This window comes from Petaurus breviceps, unplaced genomic scaffold (assembly GCF_028583685.1).
Source record: "Petaurus breviceps papuanus isolate PSGF00001 unplaced genomic scaffold, PetGlider_PUasm1.0 91133, whole genome shotgun sequence".
Taxonomy (NCBI): domain Eukaryota; kingdom Metazoa; phylum Chordata; class Mammalia; order Diprotodontia; family Petauridae; genus Petaurus; species Petaurus breviceps.
Window position 1 is genome coordinate 65741667 of NW_027187419.1, and position 23356 is coordinate 65765022.

The 23356-nt window shown below is 37.8% G+C and overlaps 1 protein-coding gene across 1 annotated transcript in view; it reads left to right on the plus strand.

Moving 5' to 3' along the window:
• The window catches only part of TEX26 (testis expressed 26), a 48307-nt gene that overhangs the window by 809 nt on the left and 24142 nt on the right, over positions 1-23356 (plus strand). The gene's annotated exons all lie outside the window — the stretch shown is intronic.

The following is a 23356-nucleotide window of genomic DNA, read 5'->3' on the forward strand; positions in this document are numbered from 1 at the left end:
GAGAGAGAGAGAGAGAGAGAGAGAGAGAGAGAGATGGCTCTTTTACGTCCACTCTCCACTTGAGATCCTTTTCCCTAAAATGTGCACTTAGCTGCTTTAAGTCCCTTATGAGTCTAAAAAAGCACAAGACAGAGAGTCAAGCCATTCAGGAGAATAAGGAGACAGGCAGAGCAGGGAAGGAGTCAGGTAGCTTTGAACAGAGAGTGGGCACAGACAGCAGCCCGGATCCTTCCCCAAGGGAGCATCACACCCTTCTCGGCGACTTCTTTCCCACCTGTCAATTTGCAACTGCAAAAACAGTTGAAATAAGACCTAACGTTAGCGCATTAGTAAAGGGAAGGAGGGAGGAGGAGGAGAATGGTAATGGAAGCACTTGAAATCACTGTGGTCATGGTCATTGAAAGCAGACCTGGCTTTGGACACCCGCGGAGACTTTAATATGTGGTGGAATGAAAATAAATCCCAAAGCAAAGGGTTTCTGTTTCACGGTGGTATGGGGGCAGGACAGTGCAGCTAATTCTAACCTTGGCTGGGGGAGGGGAGACTGTGGTTATTAAAAAGTAAATTTGTATGTAACAAATGTGGCGTTCTTAGTACAGAGTATGCATACATATACAGCAACTTTCCAGAATTTAGCTATTTGATCTACCCGGAGTTGGGGAGGAGAGAGCCTCCCCCTGCTGGGATACTAGCTGCCTGATTACTGTGCATTCAATTCCATCCTTGCCATTCTAATGACCCAAAATACCCAGTTGCTTTTGTCTTGCTGTGTAATTGAGGCTCCAGCATCTATGGAGCTGTGGGATGTTGTAAAACTTCAAGTTAACAGAATTGTGGGCCTGAGCATGAATGAAAGGTGTATTTCTATAGGCAAGGGCCCTAGAGGAATGGAGCATTTGTGGAGAAATCCATCTCTTCATTCCCAGGTCACAAACTGATTTAGAACCAGAAGAGGAAACAGATACTGAGGGAGGGGAGACTTCCTAAGGTCCTATATGCAGTAGGTCAGAAAGCTAGAATTTGAACTTCAAGTCCTTTGATTTCAAACTCAGAAATCTTTCCACAGCACTGAACCTGCCTCCTTGGATTCTTGGGTTGTGGAAATATTTGGGAAAGGAAACCACCTTTTATCTTCAGGGCCTTTGCTGGGAGTATAATTTCAATGGCCCTCCCTTTCCCCCAGTCTTCTGCTTGAAGCCTGCAATTACTTTATTAGGGTACAAAGGCAGATATAAGAGGCTTAAAATGTCAACAATGGCTGGATGAAGTCACAAACATTATTGACTGAAACTCATTCATGGTAAAGTGTAATCAGTTAACCTATCTGTTAAGAGTAAATAAATGCCCAGATATAAGATACCTGGTCATTGGAGTTAGAAGGCAGGAGGCATTCTGGGATTCTGAAGAGGCAGAAGAGGGAGAAAAAGGGCATAGGCAGAGTTTAAAAACCATAGACTTCATTTAAAAAGACTATTTTGGTTACTAGTTCAATATAGTTGGTTTCTTTTGTTTAATTCTTTGTACTTTATTTTATGCATTTAAAAACATTATTCTGAGAAAGGATCCATAAGGCTTTACCACACTGCTAAAGGGGGTCTATGACATAAAAATAGGCCAAGGACCCCCAGTGTAGAGAGAGAGAAACATCACCGACTCAACAATTTTGCTTGCCAGTAGGCCTTGTTTATGTCCAACTGTGAGCAGATGAAAAGACACTCAATATTTTTGTCCCAGGCAGCTATGTACTAGCCCAGCTCAGCAGAAAGTGTCACTAAGCTGTGTAACCCACTGACATTACTTTGTGCGATTTGTGAAGTCATTTTTTTTCTTTTTTTAATTGTTTTTTTTTTCAAGTAACAAGTTTTTTAAAAAATAAATTAGTCTTCCACTATCCTCCTCTTCAATTGAGCAAATTAAAAACAAAGACACAAACTCCCAACAGACAATCCCTTAACACATATCTACAGAGTTCAGCAAAATAAATTCCCATAGTAATCTTCTGAAAAAGTATGTTTATTTTTACATTTTGAGTTTATAACCTCTTTGGCAGGAGATTAGTAGGCTTCATCGTCATTCTCTTGGATTCATGGTTTATCACTGCATTGATAAGAGTTCCACAGTCTTCCAAGATTTTTTTTCTCTATAGTCATTATAAAAATTGTTCTCATGGTTCTGCTCAAATCTCTCTCCCATTAGTTCTTAAAGGTCTTTCCAGTTTACTACATATTGCCCATTTTATTATTTCTCATGGCACAATAATACTCCAATTGCATTCAGATTCCACACTTTGTAGTTATTATTTAGTCTTGTCCAACTCTATGTAACACCGTGGGCTTTTATTGATGGGCCTTAAGATAGTTCTCCAGTGTGCACCCATTTTACAGATGAGGAACTGAGGCAAATAGAGGTTAAGTGACCTGCCTACGGTGACCAGCTAGTAAATTTCTGAGACTATTTGAACTCACATGTTCCTGACTTCAAGCTCAATGAATCACCTTTGTTTAATCATTGCCTAATAAGGAGAACATGACTTTCCAATATTTGGTTACATTGAAAGGAACTGCTATAAATGTTTAATTTCTCTGGGACATAGACCTAGTAATGGACTATATTGCTGGTTCAAAAGTAATGCACAAATTCAGTGACTTTGTGGGCATAGTTTCAAATTGCATTCCAGGACATCTGAATCAATTCCCAGCTATGTGAACAGTACACTAGAGTACCCACTTTTCTTAAGTCCCTTCCAACATTTATCATTTTCCTCTTTTGTCATCTTTGTCAGTATGATAAGTATGATGTAAAACCTCAAAGGTACTTTAGCTTGCTTTTCTCTTAATTATTAGTGATTTAGAACATTTTTAAAATAATTGTTAAGCTATGTGTTTTTTCCTTGGAAAACTATCTATTCATATCCTTTGGAAATAATTCTTAGTCTTAGAAATTTGTGCCTTATTTTCCTCATTTATCTTGGAAATGAGACTTTTATCGGAGAAACCTGTTGCAAAGATTATCCTCCCAGTTACCTACCCATTTTCCTTCATTTACATTAAATTTAGTTGTGCAAAAGTTTGTTTTATATAATCAAAATCGTTCATTTTATCTTGTGTGATTTCTTCATTACTTCTTTAGTCATGAACTCTTCTCCTAGACATAGATATGAAAGGTAATTTCTTCATCGCTCCTCTAGTTTATGATGTGTTTATATCTAGATTATATATCCATTTGGAGCTTATCCTGTGATGTGATATGGGGGGTGGGTCTAAACCCAATTTCTGACAGATGGTTGGTTGTCCAGTTTTGCCAGCAGCTTTTGTCAAATAGTATAGTTCTTCCCCCAGAAAATGGGATCTTTGAGTTTCAGTGCTATTGTGTTTGTTTGATTCTGAATGTCATGTACCTAATTTGTGTTCCACTAATTGACACTGCTCTCTTTCTCAATCTCACTGTCTCTCTCATAACAAATTACATTAATGATTACTGCTATGCAGAACAATTTGAGATATTGTGCTGAGACTCTCTTCCTTCCCATTTTTTTCATTATTACCTTTAAAATTCTTGATCTTTGGTTCCTTTATATGAATTTTATTATTTTTGTATCACTTATTTATCTTGAAATTAATTTTTTTACATCTTACTTCATTATAAAGGAACTTAATTCCCAGGGAACTAATTAATGTTGGTAAGAGATATCTGGGAATAATCTTAATCAATCAATTGAAGAGCATTTATTAAACACTTATTATGTGCCAGCAGGCACAGTACCAAACTCTTGAGCATCCAAAGAAAGGTGAAAACAACTTTTACCCCCTGGGAAACCACATTCTGATGGGGAAGGCAACATTAGTTATTTGGGCCAATGGACATTTGTTAGGTATTTAACAGAACGAGGCACTTTGCTAAGTGTTGAGGATATAAATAAAGGTACCGTATGGTCCCTACCCTTAAGAAGTTCATATTCTGTTGGAGGAGAGAACATGCAGAAAATTTCATATACAGGATATATACAGTGTAAATAGAAGGTAATCTCTGAGGGAAAGTGCTATCAGAGGGTTGAAAATGAGGGAGGGGGGGAGAGCAGGGGTGGCTAGGTGGCTCAGTGAGTAAAGCGCCAGCCCCAGAGTTAGGAGGACCAGAGTTCGGTTCTGACCTCAGACACTTAGCACACACACACACACACACACACACACACACACACAACACTAGCCTTGTAACCTTGGGCAAGTTACTTAACCCCAATTGCCCTCCAAAAGGCAAAAAAAAAAAAAAAAGAGGGAGGGGAACTGGGAAAAGTCTTCTGCAGGAGGTGAGATTTGAGCTGAGTCTTGGACAAAGCTAAGGAAGTCCAGGAGCTGAATGAAAAGAGAGTTGAGCATTGTGACAATTAAAATCTGAGAAGAGACATAGTTTCTGGGTAATTTAATCATTTTATTAATAAGGCCAGAATATTTATTAATAAAAGAGTGGTCATTGGGCCGTCCCTCTTAGACAAAAAACCCCTCATGGAGGTGGGCTCACAGCTTATATGCCCTTCAAAGAGTAGATGTTCCTGAAAGGTACCAGCCAATTCTGATTAACACAATGAGAGGTGAGCTATATTAAAATAGGAGTCTTAGGGTATGTGCTTTGGGTCACCCAAATCTTGGTCAAAGATTCTTAACCATTTCCATATCACCTGTCTCACAAAAGGGAGAATCATCACTTCTGCAGAGCTATCCGAACAAACACAATGAAGATAAATACACCCATTAACCAGAACTTAGAACTTTTTTACTGTCTGATTAGATTTTGGCCTGGGTAAATCTTTCAGAGAGATTTCACACACTGGTTGGTTTCTGGAGGAGGAAGTAGAAAAGGGGAAAAATCTTGGTCTCCTAATATAATAGTTATTAAATACAAGAAAGAAATATTTCTCACAGCATTCCAGGTAGGGAGAGAACCAGTGAAAAGGTACTGTTTTAGGAAATGGAATGTTATGTATAAAGAATTGGGAAAAAAGGGGGGGGGGACAGTGTCTTGGAGGGGAATTGATTGTAAGAAGATTTGAAAGGTGTGAACAGAGCCGACATTTAAAGGGCTCCCAGATTGTGAAGGGCTTTTAGAGCCAAAGATAAAAGTATTTTATAGGAGGAGAGGATTTTATATCTGATACCGGAGGACACTGGGAGCCATTGGAGTTTATTGAATAGAGGGGAGATGGTGATAGGAATAACCCTGTACTTTTTAGTAAGACTACTTTGGTAGCTGAGTTAGAGGATGGACTGCATGGGGGAAAAGACTTTAGGTAGGAAGGCCACCCAAGAGTAGTCCATGGGTGAGGTGATGAGGGCCTGATGAGGGTATGAGCTATGTGAGAGGAAAAAAGAGAATAAGTATAGGAAAAATACTGTGAAGACAGAATTCACCAAGGTAACCAAGAAAAATAGGGTCAAGGAAATCCTTCCTTATATAGTTAACTAGGGTAATAACTAAATCATTTAGGGGTGCTTCAGACTTCCTTTTGGCTTCTACCTGAGAAATGTCAACAGTTAATATTATTATTCCATAAGTCAAGTTTATCAGTTGATAAAAACAGAAGACAGGCTTTTAGTTAACTGAAAAGTTGCAGGACTAATGACCCTGATCCTTTGATAAATAAAGGATTTTGGGCAATACTCCTCTTGCAGGCAAACATAAAACATCACAAAACATAAAAGCTAAAGTAATGATCAATATTAAATAACATCAAGTCTTCTTGTAACCAACTCCAAATGTCCACTTAATCACAAGCTACATTTTGAATTCCAGCTATTTAATGTAGTTGTCTGATCCCTGGAAACATCTTTCCTTGGAAATTATGAAAGAGGCCCCCTTCTCATGGCAGCTCTGGAGGGAGCTCCTCCCAGTAGATCTACTTTTCTGATTCCAAGTCCCTTTTTGGAGATTCCCTAAGTAATTCTGTTATAATCTGTCAGTAACAAAGGCAACACAATTTAATACAATCTCCTTAATTTGGTTTTCTAGTAACTAGTTCTTGTGGTGAAAACCAGTTCAAACCTATTAACAATAGAACTAGAAGAGGAACACAAATTAGGAATCCATATTCACCTGAAACTTCAGAGGATTTCTGTTTTTACATATCTCTTGCTCTTTTCTGTCTTTACCTGAAACCTGTACACAATATGGATAATGCCATTAACAGTCTGAAGAAAGAATCTTAAAAAGTTCCTTGAAGGCCTGACTTGTAAAAATGAGCCCTTCTTTCTTTTTATATTATCCAGAAACTTTAGAATAGGAAAAAAACCTAACATGATTAAAACATTTCTTTATGATCATTAATGCAAATTTTATATGTTTTATATATAAATATTTTATATATAAATATTATATAAATATTTAATCCAATATATTATTAAAATATACTCAAAGCCTGTATAATCCACTAGAAATGTTTGGAAGCCAGATGTGTGTGTGTGTGTGTGTGTGTGTGTGTGTGTGTGTATACGTACATATTGTCAACCTCAAGAGTTTGGTCTAAGAAAGACAAACACCATTAGGTTGTGTCCATTGTTTTATTTCTCTCAAATCTGGTGGCATGCATGCTTGGGAACCATTCTGGAACTGGGCTCCCTTTGGGGTTAGGGTGCACAGTTTTGAAACACTTTCAACAAAAGCTGATATTGTTTCATCAATCGATTTATCTCTGGACAGAGGAAATACCTCTTCCATCAGACTACCCCACCCAGGATTTCAGCTATCTAGACAAAAGAATCTGTCTCCACCAAATCTGAGCAGAACACAATGGGGCTTTTGTATCTTAGATGAAATTATTTGCAAGCTTGGGTTGGGGTTTGACCAGAGTTAAGGAGAGTCAGTGTAATTGCATTATCAGTAATGTCCTTCTGAAGAAAAACTGAACTTTGGAAGAAGGGGGCTGAGGGAAGTTCTGAATCTCCAAGATAGTGATTAAAAATCATTTTTCACAACATATGTATGTATACAGACACATATATACATACATACATATACACACATACACATATATATGTATATATATATATATGCTAAATTAATAGTCTAATATCATCCAGATTAAAAGAGAAGGTACTTTTCTAATGATATAATTGTGTCTCCTTTTGGGTATAATTTTTCATTTTAATAGCATATCTTATACAATGGCTTCCCAAAATTCACAATACAAGAAAAATTAAAAACCTAACAATAACAAATAGTATCATGGGTTTTAAAAACATAATACAAAAACATTTTACCAGTCAAACAATATAAATTCATTCAAATGCACTTCTGAATCCTCTTACATAAAAAATTCACCATCTGTCAATTTAGTGTTTTATAGTAATTACATTAAAAAGTAGAGAGTTGGGGGAGGCTAGGTGGTGCAGTGAATAGAGCACCGGCCCTGGAGTCAGGAGGACCTGAGTTCAAAAGCAGCCTCAGACACTTAACCCAAAACTAGCCATGTGACCTTGGGCAAGTCACTTAACCCCAATTGCCCTACCTTCCCCCCTCCAAAAAGCAAAAAAAAAATTTTTTTTTAAGTATAGAGTAATTACATTTAATACACACTAATAGTGAACATTCATATAGCACTTACAATGTGCTGTGCTAAGTACTTTATGATTATCATTTGATTCTCAGAAATAGCCTTGGAGGTCGGTGCTCTTATTATTATTCCATTTTATAGATAAGTAAACTGAGGCAAACAAGTGAAATGACTTGCCCAGGTCACACAACAAATTTCTGAGGCTATATATGAACTCAGGTTTTCCAGATCTATGTACTTTCCAAGCATTAATTCCAGATATCAAATGTATTTTGCATTGAGTTCTGATTTACCACAATTATTCTAATGTGAGAACACTTGTTTGTTTGTATTAGACTCTTCATGACCCCATTTGGGGTTTTCTTGGCAAAGATACTGGAGTGGTTTGCCAGTTCCTTCTCCAGCTTATTTTTACAGATGAAGAAACTGAGGCAAACAGGGTTAAGTGACTTGATTACAGTCACAGATAGTAAGTATCTGAGGTCAGATTTGAACTCATGAAGATGAGTCTTCCTGACTCCATACCCAGTACTCTATGCACTCTTCCATCCACCTTCCAGTCCATGAGAACACATCTCATTGTAAATGAGACCACATTATGATTTTGTTTTAGGACAAACCAACCAAATCAAATCTCAATTTACAACAAATGGTAACATTGAAAATCTCAATTTTCCCAAGGACCATAAGCTTCCAGCCCCTCTAATCTTAGAACCAGTTGCTTTCAGTTAGCTCACTTTCAAGGACATGGTGGTCATCTCACATTCCCATTACCCTCTTTTGGATCCCAGGAGGCTCTAAGGTTGGATGTAATTTTCCAATGGTCTTTCAAAGACAGATTTTTAGTATGCTATACTCAAATAATTTCAAGCTGCAGATTTATTTCTATAGTTTCCATTTGGCAAACATTATAATTTGGTAGAATATTGTCTGTCTGAAATTAACAGGCATTTTCCCCAGAAATTTCTTAAATCCTTATCTCAATGGAATCAAAAACATCTTCAAACCTCTTCTAAAACTCTGAACCCTTGACTTTCAAACTCTCCATTTCACAGTCAATGAAAACAGACTCCAACTTTAAATTTCTACCTGTTCTTCTCCTATCTCTACTTACTTAAGCCTTACCTGCATTTTTTCTTTTCAGTAGACTTTGATTAAAGCCTAGCAAGTTGGGGTGGCTAGGTGGCACAGTGAATAGAGCACCGGCTCTGGAGTCAGGAGGACCTGAGTTCAAATTTGGCCTTGGACACTTAACACTTGCTAGCCGTGTGACCTTGGGCAAGTCACTTAACCCCAATTGTCCTGCCTTCCCCCTCCAAAAAGCAAAAAAATAAAAAAAAGCCTAGTAAGTTAAAAATTGATCAATAATTCCTCACTTTGCTTTACCTTCACTACTTAAGTCCAGCTCATCTTATTTCCCAATCATATTCCAGTCTTTACACCTCTCTTGTACAGATTTCTTATATAATACAAATTAACTGCTATACTTTTATTTCTTGAGTTGTATAGTCTTATTTTAACTCTGATGTCTTTCCTACTAATTTACATAAATTATGTTAAATCATTTCAAACTAGCTTCAGTTCTCTGGTAGATGAAATCACCGTGTACTAGAGTAAAATGCATCTGTTACCCTCAAGAAAGGGAAAGAGAGTAAGTAGAAGTATGTGCCATTTGTTTCTCTTTATCTCTGCAATCTTCAACCTGACCAGGGCTGTGAAGGCAGTGAGAAAGAATCTTGCACTAAATTCCCACTAATTATAAAGGTCAATGGAAGTTAAGTCCCTGCTCAATATTGTTGCCATTGTTGTTTTTCCTTCGTTCTTGAAGAGAACCATGATATTAGGGAAATGATGCTATGACTTGTAAGTGAATTAGCCCTGCTCAATATTACAGATAGATGGAAGAGATATTTTAGTGATGAGACTCATTAGTCTTCTCTAAGGTTCCTTTCTGGGCTTTTTTTTTCTTTATGGAGGGGGAGGGCAGGACAATTAGGGTTAGGTGACTTGCCCAAAGTCATATGGCTAGTAAGTGCTAAGTGTCTGAGACAGGATTTGAACTCAGGTCCTCCTGACTCCAGGGCTGGTGCTCTACTCACTGTGCCACCTAGCCCCTCCTCCTTCCCCCCTCCTTTCTGGACTTTCTTGAAGCAATTTTTATGAGTGACTCCTTTTTTTTTTTTTGAAGTGACTCTTTTTTTTTTGAAGTGACTTCTTTTTTATGAAGCTCCCTTTCAAAGTTCTCCAAGGTAGACAAGATATTGTGAGCACAAGAGAACTTTGGAAGTGGAAGCCCCCAGCAAAATCCCCACCTCATTGCCTGCCTAGTTTCTTTCATCAGCCCTAGGCTCATCCTAAGTGAGTGTAGAACCTAATGCCTATGGGTGGATTCAGGATCTGAGGGAATCCAAATTCCTCATATCCATCTCCAGCATTCCTAAAGAGTTACTGAAGTTACGTTGGACATTCTGGGTGGAAGCAACCTCTAATTACATAAAATTGGATCCAGATATTATTAAATGGTAAATAATCCACAAAAGTCAGAGAGATAGGAGGCAAAGCAAATGAGAGCAGTGTCACAAAGTCTGAGTGAACAGAATATCCGAGAATATGGTGATCAACTATGTCAAAGGTTGCAGAGAGGTTAAGAAGTATGAAGACTGAGAAGAGGCATTAGGTTTGGTATTAGGAGACCACTGGCAATTTTGTAGAGAGCAATTTCAGTTGAATGACGAAATCGGAAACTAGACTTCAGGGAGTTTGGAATCCAGTGAGTGGAAAGGCAGTGGAAGAACTGATTATATATCATTTCTCAAAGAGTTTAGTCACCAAAAGGGAAGAGAAATAGATATAGGTGATAGTTAGCAGGGGCATATATGGTAGGATTAGGTGAAGGTTTCTTTTTTGGAGGAGGGAAACATGAATGGCTGTGCAGGCAGCAGGAAAATTGCCAGAAAGAAGGAGAAATTGAAGATTAGTATTAGTGAGATAGTGGGGATATTAAGGGCAAATCTGGTGGAGAAAATGAGATGGAATGGGAGAAGGGTACATAGAAAGAGGGATTTGTCTTGGCAAGAAGGGTTGCCTTTTCATGTGAGACAAGAGTGTGGAGGAAGAGGTGCTGGGGGAAAATGTCTGAACAACATGAAATGACAAAAAGAGAAGAGGGAAAGAGTGGTCTCCATTTTTGGTCAGGTATGAGGCAAGGTCCTCAGCTGGAAGGTGGGAGGAAGGAAGTGTGCCATGAGGGACTTGAGGAGGGGGGATGAAAAGTTTTGAAAGAGACTATATGGTGACTGGTATAATTAATTGATTAGGGAGGCCTAAAAGGATTTGCTTTGGTAAGTGCCTACTTCATCCTATTGGAACATTTGTAGTGGTCTTAGCATGGTTTTATGCTTTTCTCTAGACCTCTGTTCAGAGTACAGATATAGGTTTGAAGGCCATAGATATGGATATAATTGGTTGATTGGTTGTTGTCCTTTGTTCTTGAAGAGGACCAAAATGACATCATTATGTTAGAATCAAGTTACAGTGCGTCCGACTCTGGCTGATCAGACGAAGATGAGCTTGGAATGCTCTATCACAGGTTGGGCACAAATAATCCATGTGAACATTTGGAAGTGATTCCCTAAGTTTGTACATCTCATCTTTTTTTAAAGCTACTCCAATTCTGTTTTGCTCATAGAGTATAGCACCTTCTCTGATGAGGGCATGCCATGCTGAGCGGTCCTGTACCAGTGTCTCCCATATCACATAATCAGTTCCAAAGTTCTTAAGAGAAACCTTGAGAGCGTCCTTGTATTTTTTTCTGACTACCATGCTTGCCCGGTGTGCATTCTAGATGAGGTTGGGGTTTGGCAAGAGATGACCAATGGGTGATCAATGGGCAACAGATCCAAGTACAGAGGAATGTTGAAAACTATCTTTACATGTAATTGGAAAAAATAAAATACTACTAAGTTTTAAAAAAAGAGAAGACATTTTAGAGAAAAAGGAACCAATCCCAGTGTCAAACTTTTGTCTAGTTCAGGACATCTCCTTTAAGAAGACTTTTAAAAAGCAAATGAATGCCTGGATGAGGTAACAAATACACAACTCATTTACATTGTAGTGTAAACAATCTGTTTCCTATGTAATAGGCTGTCCAACCTAAAACTTCCTTCTGATGGTAGAAGGAGAATCCTGAGATTCTAAAGAGAGAGGAGGAAAAGATATATAATAATAATAAAAACTTCAGCAACATGACAGTTTGCTTACAATTGACCCTATTGACTTCCATCTGTATATGGACAAAAAAGAAATTCAATATTTTTGTTCCAGGCACTGGGTATAACTACAGGTAGCAGGAGCATTGTCCCTATGTGTTAACATATACCAATACTGCCATAGTCACCCCTTGGGCTAAAGGTTAACCACTACTGCCTTAAATGAAGAAGAAAGGGGAATGATGGTTAAATTTGGCTAGTGAGAGATTTAAAAAGCAAAGGACTAGAGTTGGTGTTTGTCCTTTGTTTTTGAAGACCAATGACATCACAAGGTGATGTCCTGACTTGCATGTGAATTGGTTTTAAGTGAACCAGAGTTTCAAAAAACTGTCAGCCTCAATCTATATTACAGTCATCAAAGTCTAGTGGTGGGACAAAAGTCAGAACAACTGGTGTTGGACCAGGATGCGATGGATGACCTTGGTGTCCTTGATGTTTGACCAACCTCTAAGTGCTTCACAGCACCTACTTCAACCTCCTTTGTTCTCATCCACCCATTTTGCTTGGGGTTGGGGGAGTCTTCACATGTTTGGGGTAGACATCCCCTTAATTCATTAGTTTGAGACCTGTCGGTTACCCCCAACCTAGTTTAACCCATCTGCCTAGATGGTTTTACCAGACTGTGGCTGCTCTCATGTTAGAGTATTTTGGAAAGCCACAGGTGAGAGTGGGGTGACTAGTTGGACGTCAGCCAAAGGTGGATGAGTAGCCCTGAAAAGGGCTTGGCAAGCCCTCACACCAGAGGTGTAACCCCACACTCCTGAAAGGACTTGATTAGTATTTGAAGAAAAAGAGAATCAAGCCAGGACGTCCAGTTTCCAGTGTCTTGTCTCCTTTAAGAAGAAGAAGAATAAACAATGCTTAGATGACGTAACAAACACCTGCCTTTTTCATATTATAGTGTAATAAATCCATCTGCTTAATAAAAAGTGCCCAGCATGAGATCTTTATTTCTTTTGAAAATGAAAAAAAGAGTTAAAGACTTCATGAAGAATCCTAGGATTCTGCACCCTAGGCTTATAGAAGGTCAGGAGTAGGGGCAAAAGTAAAGCTGAGCTTGACTGGGGATGCATAATTATGTAGATGGGATCCTGGGTTCTCAAAACCACTGCACAAGCTTTGGGCACTTTTAAATTCAGGCCTAGGGATGGGTTGAAGAAGTCTGGATATGGTTACAGCAGTTCTCAGAGACTGCCTCCCAGTTCATAGAGGGGTTACTGTGTTGGTTAGGAGTTACGCCAAGAAAATAAAGGGTCTTTAAACTATTGGCATCTAGCATAATTAGACAGTTTTGTATGCTCTCTTTAGAGCTGGGATTTGGAACTTTTTTTGGGTTATAAACCTCTTTGGCAGTCTGGTAAATCATACGGCCTCTTTCAAAGAATAACGTTTTTTTTCTACTTCTTTATTCTTTAATATTTTATTTTTTAATTACATGTAAAATATGTAACTTTCATTTTTAAAAATTTTGAGTTTCAAATTCCCTCTTTCCCTTCCTTTACCCCCCTTCCTTGAGAAGGCAAGTAGTTTGGTATATATGCAGTCATGTAAAACATATTTCCATATTAGCTTATGTTGTAAAAGAAATACAGACCAAAAAAAACCTCCAAGAAAAAATAGTTAAAAAAAAGTATGCTTTGATCTGCATGAAGACTCCATCAGTTCTTCCTCTGGAGGTGGATAGCATTTTTCATCCCAAGTCCTTTGGAATTGTCTTGGATCATTGTATTCCTGAGAATAGCTAAGTCATTCACAGTTAATCATTGTACAATATTGTTACTGTGTATGTTGTTCTCTTGGTTCTACTCACTTCACTTTGCATCAGTTCATGCAGGTCTTTCTAGGTTTTTCTGAAAGCATCCTGCTTGTCATTTCTTATAGCATAATAGTATTTCATCGCAGTCATACAATACAACTTGTTCTGTCATTCCCTGCTTGATGGCCATCCCCCTCAATTTCCAATTCATTGTTACCACAAAAAAAAGGCTACTACTATAAATATTTTTGTACATCTAGGTCCTTTTTTAAAAAAAATCTCTTTGGAATACAGACCTAGTGGTGCTATTGCTGAGTCAAAGGGTAGACTGGGTTTTATAGCCCTTTGGGCATAGTTCCAAATTACTCTCCAGAATGGTTGGATCAGTTCACTACTCCAATAATAGTGCTTTAGTGACCCAATTTTCCCACATCACCTCCAACATTTGTCATTTTCCTACTCTCTAGCATTTTTCATATGACTATAGATAACTTTGATTTCTTGATCTGAAAACTGCTTGTTTATATTGTTTGACCATTTATCAACTTGGGGATGACTCATCCTAATAAATTTGACTCAGTTCTCTATATATTTGAGCAATGAGGCCTTTATTTAGAGAAACATGCTGTAATTTTTTTCACAGTTATGATTATTATGTATTTCCCTCTATCCTATTTCCCCCCATTTATCTCTTTCACTCTCTTTCCTTCTCTCCTTCCACCCTGTACCTTCTCAAAAGAAATTTGCTTTTGAGCTCTGCTTCCCCCAATCCACCCTGCCTTTAATCAGTCTCACCCACTTCTGTTATCCCCTTCCCCTCCTCCTACTTCCTTGTAGGGTAAGATAGATTTCTATACCCAATTGAGCGTATATTCCCTTTTGAACCAATTCTGATGATGATGTTGTTTGTCCTTTTTGATCAAAGAGGACCATAATCATGCTGTCGGGGGGGGGGGGGGCGTGTCAGTGTACTGTCAATGTACTATGTCTGGCTGTGGCTGATCAGACAGCATTATCTTGGAAGGCTCTACCACAGTTCAGGTACAAATAGTCCATATTATCATCTAGGAGGAAAATGTCTCAAAATTTGTGCACCTCACATTTCTTTTGAGCTATTACAATTCTGCTTTGGTCATAGAATACAATGTTTTCTTTGATGTGGGCATACCATGCTGAATAATCCAATGCCAGTGTCTCACATGTCTCATGATCAATACCAAAGTTCTTTCACAGAGATCTTGAGAATGTCCTTCTATTGCTTATTCTTCCTGCCATGTGAGTTCTCCATAAAATAATCTTTTAGGCAAACATATACTTGGTATTTGAACAATGTGGATAGCCCATTGGAATTGTGTTCTCACCTATAGAGTTTGAATGCTTGGCAGTTCAGCTTGCAAATTGACTTCAATGTTGGTAATCCTATCAGTGATCTTCAAAATCTTCCTAAGACAATTCAAATGGAAGTGGTTCAATTTTCTAGCACAGTGCTGGTATACTGTCCAGGTTTCATAAGTGCACAACAATGAGGTTAGCACAGTAGCTCTGTAGACCTTGAGTTTGGTAGGCAGTCTAATGAACTTATCCACAGCATTCAAACTTTCTCCATTTACTGTAACCAATGGTTCCACATGTGAATGGTATGGCATTGAGTGGTGGAGAACCTCTGTTTTTTTGGTGGTGTTAGGCTAAAGTTAGCATGAATCAATCTATACTGTGTTCTCAGCCTTAGAAGCTTCATTGGATACACAATCATCTGAAACAAAAAGTGGAGCACCAACTCGTTTTTAGTCTTTGGCTTTTGTAACCTTTTCAAGTTAAATAATTTACTTTTAGTATGATGGTTGACCTTGATGCCATTTTAATCCTTGATGGAGGGGTCTGACAATATCACTGAAAACATCATGCTAAAGAGCACAGGAGTAAACACACAGCCTTGCTTTTACTACAGGTTCATCTTCCCCTTCACTGTGTAGGCTTTTTCATTTCTTTTACGTGAGATAATTTATCCCATTATACCTCTCCTTTCTCCTCTCTCCCAGTGCATCCTTATTTTTCACCCCTTAATATTTTTTAAAAATATCCTCCTATCATAGTCAATTCACACCCATGCCCTCTGTCTATGTATACTTCTTCTAAGTGCCTTGATAATGGTAAAGTTCTTAGGAGTTACAAGTATCATCTTACCATGTAAGAATGTAAACATTTTACCCTTGAATTCTTCATGATTCTTCTTGCCTGTTTATCTTTTTATGTTTCTTTTGAGTCTTGTATTTGTGAGATATAAAATTCCAAGATATAAAGTTTCTGGGTATTAAAAAATCAGTTTGTTAATTAGCCTAGCCAATAATGAATAAATTGATGGTCAATGATTTCTCTTGGTAATCAAAAATGGTAAGGGAGAGTCTCCCACCTTTATAAATCTAGGTCTGTCTCCTTGGTAGCAAATTACTGGGAACTCCCCTAGGAAGAGAAAAGCAACTCTGATTAATAGATATTACATGAGAAGGTGGGCTAAGAGTCCTCAACAACTCCTGCTGAGTACATGGCTTGATCATGAGACTCAGTAGCCTCCAGCAATCTGGGCAGGGGAAGCTATTTCAATCTTGAGTTCTCTGGCTAATTTTTCTCCTTCATAAGTCAGGCTACCCTAAATTCTAATGAAGGGGAAAAGGACTGAATTTATTCTGTGTGTGTGTGTGTGTGTGTGCTCTCTAACTCAAACTGTATCCTATTTATAAACAGAACTCAAATTCCCAAATGGGTGGGGCCCAGCCCAACCTACTTAATGAGCAGATACTTTGAGAAGAGCTAGAATAAGATGACATTTCTTAGTCAGAAAAGAATATGACAAATTAATAATCAAATAATACAGCATTATATTAAGTTTTTCTCATAATTTGAAAGTCAGATTTTCTATTTAGCTCTGGTCTTTCCATCAGAAATGCTTGAAAGTCCTCTATTTTATTAAATATTTATTTTTCACCTGAAGGATTATATTTGGTTTTGCTGGGTATGATTCTTGGTTGTAATTCTAACACCTTTGCTCTCCAGAATATGATACTCTAAGATCTCTGGACCTTTAATGTAGAAGCTGCTAAATCCATGTGTCCTGACTGTGACTCCATGAAATTTGAATTGTTTACTTCTGGCTGTTTGCAATATTTTCTCCTTGACCTGGGACCTCCCGAATTTGGTTATTATATTCCTGGGAGTTTTCATTTTGGGATCTCTTCCAGGAAGTGATCAGTGAAGTCTTCTAATTTCTGTTTTACTTTCTGGTTCTAGAGTATCAGGGCTCTCTTTTTTTGATCATAGCTTCCAGATAGTCCAACAATTCTTAAATTATCTCTTCTGTATCTGTTTTCCAAATAAGTTGTTTTTCCAATGAGATATTTTAGATTTTCTTCTATTTTTTTCATTTTTTGAATTTGTTTTATTTCTTGATGTCTTCAAGAATCATTAACTTCCACTTGCTCAATTTTTAATTTTTAAAGAATTATTTTCTTCAATGAGCTTTTATAGGTCCTTTTCCATTTGGTCATATTTGCTTTTTTCAAGGAGTTTTTCCTCTTCAGTGATTTTTGTGCCTTTTTTTTAACCATTTGGCCTATTTTGTTTTTTAAGGTGGTGTGTTTTCTTTAGTATTTCTGTGCCTCCTTTACCAAGCTATTGACTTTTTTCCATTATTTTCTTTCTCTCATTTCTTTTCCTAATTTTCATCCAGCTCTCTTATTTAATTTTTAAAATCCTTTTTGAGTTCTTCCAGGAATAATGTGGTTTTTTTTTTGGGGGGGGAAACCAATTCATTTTTCTTTGAGGCTTTGTATATAACTGTTTTGACTTTGTTGGGGGTTTTTTCCCCCCTGAGTTTGTATTTTGACCTTCCTTGTCACCATAGTAACTTTCTATGGTCAAGTTCTTTTTCATTTCTTTGTTTGTTAATTTCCCTGCCTGTTTCTTACAAGTTTGTTAAAATTGGGCTCTGCTCCTAGGGTGGAGGAGGCACTGTTCCAAGCTTCATTTTTTTTCATGCTGCAGTTTTCAGAGCTAGTTCTGGGGGTCTATAAGTTTTCTGTATTTCCAAGGTAGCATTATCTAAGGAGATTTATGGTCACTGCTCTCCTGGCCAGTGTGCTGTGAGTGACCACAAGCACTCTTTTTCACCCAGGAACTGTGATCAGGGTCCCTACTCCTTTTTGGTCACAAGATCTAGTGTGCTAATCTAGTGCTCCTCCCCACTCTAGGACTGAGACCAGGAATTGTATATGGGCAATGAAGCAAAATTCTAAACCCAGTGCCAGCGAAAAGGTCTATGTCCAAATAGCCTTACTTCTGTGGGCTGAGAGTTTCAGAATCCACTGCTGCTGCTGATTCAGTTGCCCCCAAAGCCCATGCTAGACTGTGCTCCATTCTCACCCCAGCAAGACAGACCTTTCTTGCCAACCACTTAAGCTATCTTGGACTGAAAAATTGCTTCACCCTGTCTTTTTGTTTGTTCTGTCACTCCTGAAAATTCATTTTGAGTCATTATTTTAAAGTTGTTTGGAGGGAAATTTGGGAGAGCTTGGATGAGTCCCTGCCTTTATTCTGCCAGTCTTGGCTCTGTCCCTATGAAGAATACATAGGGATTATAAAGGAAAGTAATTATATTGAAATACAATTATATATAGGCAGCTAGGTGGAACAGAGGATAGAGTGCCAGGCTTGAAGTTAGGAATACTCATCTTCCTGAATTCAAATGTGACCTCAGACACTTAATAGCTATGTGACCCTGGGCAAGTCACTTAACTCTGCTCATCTTAGTTTCCTTATCTGTAAAATGAGCTGGAGAAGGAAATGGGAAACTGAATTAGCAAGCATCCTAACACACTCAGGATGACCTTTTAGCACAGGTTCTTTTGATCTGCTTTATAAAGGAAAGACAGGTTTAAAGGGCAAAAGGGGTTAGCAATCCTACTTCAGTTACAGAGAAAGAAGTGAGTATAGAAAGTATAAGCAGAGAAATTAGCACAAAGACCAACAGACAGGGTTCCAACTGTCTGAACATAGCAATATTGCTATACACTTTACATATATCACTGGATTGAGGGAGCACAGACATCTAAGCAGTTGGGGGCACTCTGAACATATGGCTACTCAGAGACTTGACCAGGAATTCAAAAGATCTTTTTCATGAGCAAACCCCCAAAGCAAAATGCCAAAACAAAGACTTGTTCCTGATTGGCTCAGAGCCAGTAGACATGAAACCTACCTGACTTAGCCCTGAATTATCAGGCTTCAAAGGAAATCAGTCCTTCAGATGTCCACAATTTAGCCTGAGCCTGGGAAACTGAACTCCAAAAAGGAAACAACAAAAATCCCACCTTGCTTGCTCTTACACAAACCATTCCAGTATCTTTGCCAAGAAGACTCTAAATGGGGTCACAGAGTCAGACCCAACTGAAAACAAGTAACAACAACAACAACAACAAAAAGAAGATACATAGACCCATATCTATATATCACAGAACTCAGGTTAAGAACCCTTAATTTAGAGTTTTAAGAAACCCTTATAAGACATTTATTCCAAAGCTCTTATTTCATAGATGAGGAAACTGAGAATCCTGTGACGTGTACTAGCAGCAATAAGAGGCAGAGGCAGAATTTGAACTTATGTCTTTTAACTCATCTGTGCTTTATTTTGAGTGAAATTCAACAAAAGGTAGACTGAAGAACATTTTCTCCATGTAATATAATAGTGCATTAACAGGGCACAAATCTATCAATAAAGCAGAGCAGGTATAATTACTGTCTCATTTTAGCAAAAAGACAAAGAATTGAAGATGCATTTCCTTTTTATAAGCATTGAGCAAAGAATGCAGAGTAGATAAGGAAATTATACCATTGATTATGGGGTTAGCAGCATCTTGGGGCTTGAGGGATTATATGATTGATTACATTAAAGGCAGGGGTTTACACACGTGTGGCACTAGGACCACACCTCTGTCTTAAAGAACTGCTTTATGGATTTATGGGACCCAGCTGTATCCCAAGGCTATTGAAAGTGAACCAGGGGGCGGCCAGGTGGCTCAGTGAGTAAGAGCACCAGCCCCAGTGTCGGGATGACCTGGGGATCAAATCTGGGCTCAGATACTTAGCACCACACCCAGAAATAACTGGCTGTGTAACCTTGAGCAAGTTACTTAACCCCAATTGCTTAAAAATAAGTAAGTAAGTAAATAAATAAATAAAGTCTCTTTCCCAAATCTTGTCACTTCTGACTTTAAGAAAAAAAGTGAACCAGGGATAATAGATTCACTGGTACCTGAGAATGAGATAAAACCACCTTCAACTGGGCAATAAGGGGCTAAACTGGGGCCAAGTCAGCTTGTATGCTCTCAGGGATAATAAACAAGTGTCATGAAGTTTCTCAAGAGATGAAATAATGAGAGATAACAAGCCTCTGGCACAAAGTGATTTGCAGGTGGTTCTAGGAAAACAGTTCCCTTAGAATCAGAGTGTTTGTGAGAATATTGGACTTCCAAAGTTTAGCTCAGTTTTTCTTTAACTAAAAGTGATCAATAGGGAGAATAAACTTTGGCATCTAACTCTGAGAGAGGAAGACTGAACTTTTGAACTCATGAGCTTCTATACTCTGAGACAAAGAAAAGGCTTAGGTTTGTTACCTAGAATATGGAATAAGATTACAGAATAGAATCAATTACAGAGTGAAATCAATTATAAAATACAGGATCAATAATTAATTTTCACAGCTTTTTTTTTTACTGTACCGTAATGCCTCCACTATTTAGTAGACATTGTAGCAGTTTTAAAGTAGACATTGTACCTCAAATAACACTTCCCAGATTTCTTATAATCATAATAACAGCTCCCATTTTTTAGTGCTTTGATACTTATAAAGCAATTTTCATCCGATTTTTAAAAAATGCATCTTTGTTATTGTTTGGTGATCACAGTCCTTTCTGGGCCTTTTTCCCCCTTTACTACAACTTTTTGAGGTTGTTATAAAATGGGAACATTTATCTTAATGTTCCCATTTTACATAAGAGGAAACTCAGGCACAAAGAGTTCACTTGACCTTGCTAGGGTCATACAGTTCATATTTGGTAGAGCAGGTGGCTTTGAATCCAAATCGTCTACCTCCAAATCCCAGGGCTCTTTTCACTATTCTACAACCAGATGGCACAAAAGATGATGATGCCACCCTCTTGGATATTATTTTTGACTCTGCTTTCAATCACCCCCTGTTAATTTGCAATCAATCAATTATGCTGCTCCTTTCTTTTTAGTTTCTCTGGGTTCACCACTTCCTTTCTATTTATCAATAAACTGTGACCCCCAGCTTCTCATCCCTGGGTGCATGTAAGGAATTTAAAGTTCTCTATACATGAGAATTGGTTAGCTGGTCCCCTTCCTTAGTGGATCCAGCTCTAATGATCTCCTTCCAACATCTTTTTATGATATCACTTTCCTGATGGAAGAGCCTTCTATACTTCCTTTTGCCTATTATCAAAAGGTAACAACTTCTGGAATACTGAGTCTCTCTATCAATTACTTTCCATCTCCTTCTCCCCTTTCAACCTTCTATCCCTGCAACCTTTTATATTTCGATGGTTCTGAGATCTTATCAATGTGGGTATTTGTTCCGGCAATATAAATTGCAACCCATCCTTGCCCCCTGATCCTGACCTATTCTCATACATGTCTTCCTATAGATACTCCATAAAGCACTGTTCTGGCTCATCCTTGGCTTATCTTCCAAGCTGTGACTAATTCCCATCTCTAGGTCTTGACTCATGTAACTCCTAACTCCCCTTATCTGCATTGCCCCCACTCCCTCACCTTCAAAATGAAACCATTACTTGCTTTAAGCTTGTCTCAAAATCTGTTTTTATCAATGAATCTTTGCAGATAAAAAGATCACTCAAATGAGAGAATGTAATTGAAAGGGATAGGTAAATTAAGTATTGAGGGGAAGGATAGTTAATTCATTGGATTACAGTCAGAATGCAAAATAATATTGGTGACTAGGTGGATTCAAGATGGCAGAATGAAAGAAAACCTTAGAGTCTAGATCTCTTTCCACACCAGGTAGAACAAAACAGAGAAAGAAAATTATAGGCTGATTTTCTAATTAATATTGTTGCAAATTTTTAAAATAAAATATGAGCAAAGAGACTATAGCAATCTATCCCAAAGATCATATACTATGCCCAAGTTGGATTCATACCAGGAATGCAGAGCTGGCTCAATATTATGAAAATTCTAAGCAAAATTAACCATTTCAATAACAAATCCAATAAAAATCATATGATTATTTCAATAGATTCAGAAAAACTTTTGATAAAATGCAACCCCCATTCTTTCTAAAAACCACTAGAAAGCATAGGTCTAAATGGAGCTTTCCTTAAAATGATCAAATAGTATCCATCAAAAACCAAGAGTACACATTATCAACAAGAGGATAGGCTAGAAACCTTTCTAATAAAAACAGTAGTGAAGCAAGGATGTCCATTATTATCATTAATATGCAATATTGTAATAGAAATGCTAGATATAGCAAGAATACAAGAAAAAGATATTGAAGGAACAAGCATAAATAAAGAAGAAACAAAAGTATCTTTCTTTCCAGAGGATATGAAGGTCTACTTACAGAACTCTAGAAACTCAACTAAAAATTAACCAAAATAACTTTAGCAAAGTTTCAAGGTTATAAGTAAACCCACACAAATCATTGGCATTTCTGTGTATTACCAACAAAACTTCAACAGGAAGAGACAGAGAAATTCCATTTAAAGCAACTGAGGTACCATTCCCAAGGTGGAGATAAGAAAAGAATTCAGAAACTGAAAATTAAATAAAATTGAGTTAAAACAAAGTGATCTTGATTGGCTATAAGGCTTAACAAACTATAGTTTGAGGACCAGATTCAACCATCCTTAGTTTGTGGTTCTTCCACCCATACAGTTGTGGATGGATTCAGTCACCCCTGGGCTAGAATAACACTGGGATGGGATGAATTTATAAAGATGAAAATTAATAGGGATAAATATGATAATGGACATTTAAGTTAAAATATCAACCCCCATAAGTTCAAGATTGGGGGGGAAGGACATGTGGCTAGAGATGAGTTTTTCTGAAAAAGATTTGGGGGGGTTATAGTGGGCTGCAAGTTCAGTGTGAATTAACAGTGTGAGATAGCTCAAATAGCTAACACAATCTTAGGCTACAGAAGATATACATACATACATACATACATACACACATGTATAACAGTATTACTAGAGAATTCAGAGTTCTGTTGTACTTTGCTCTGGTCAGATCACATATGGAATATTGTATTCAGTTCTGGGCTCTACAATTTAAGAAAGATATTGGAGAATAGCTTAACTGGACAAAGTCCACGTGTTCCAAAATGGTGAAGGGTCTTGAGAATCCTCCAAATGCTATCTGAGGATTGGTGGAAGGAACTTGGGGTATTTAACCTTGAGAAAGGAAAACTTAAAAGGGAAACATGACAGCTGTCTTCAATCACATCAAGGATTATCATATGGAAAAGAGATTATATTTGTCCCTGCTTGTGTCCCATATGGCAAGACTAAGAACAAAGGGTAGAGGTTATAAGATTTGGGCCTGATAATGGAAATAGTTCCTAACAGCTGCCTATCCAAAAGTTATTTGGGTTGTCTTGGGAGGTAGAAAGCTCCCTCTTGGAGAGTTTAAAACAGAAAGGCAGGATGATGATTTGACCCAGGACCAGGTAAATTGTAGAAGGGATACTTGCTTAGCTAT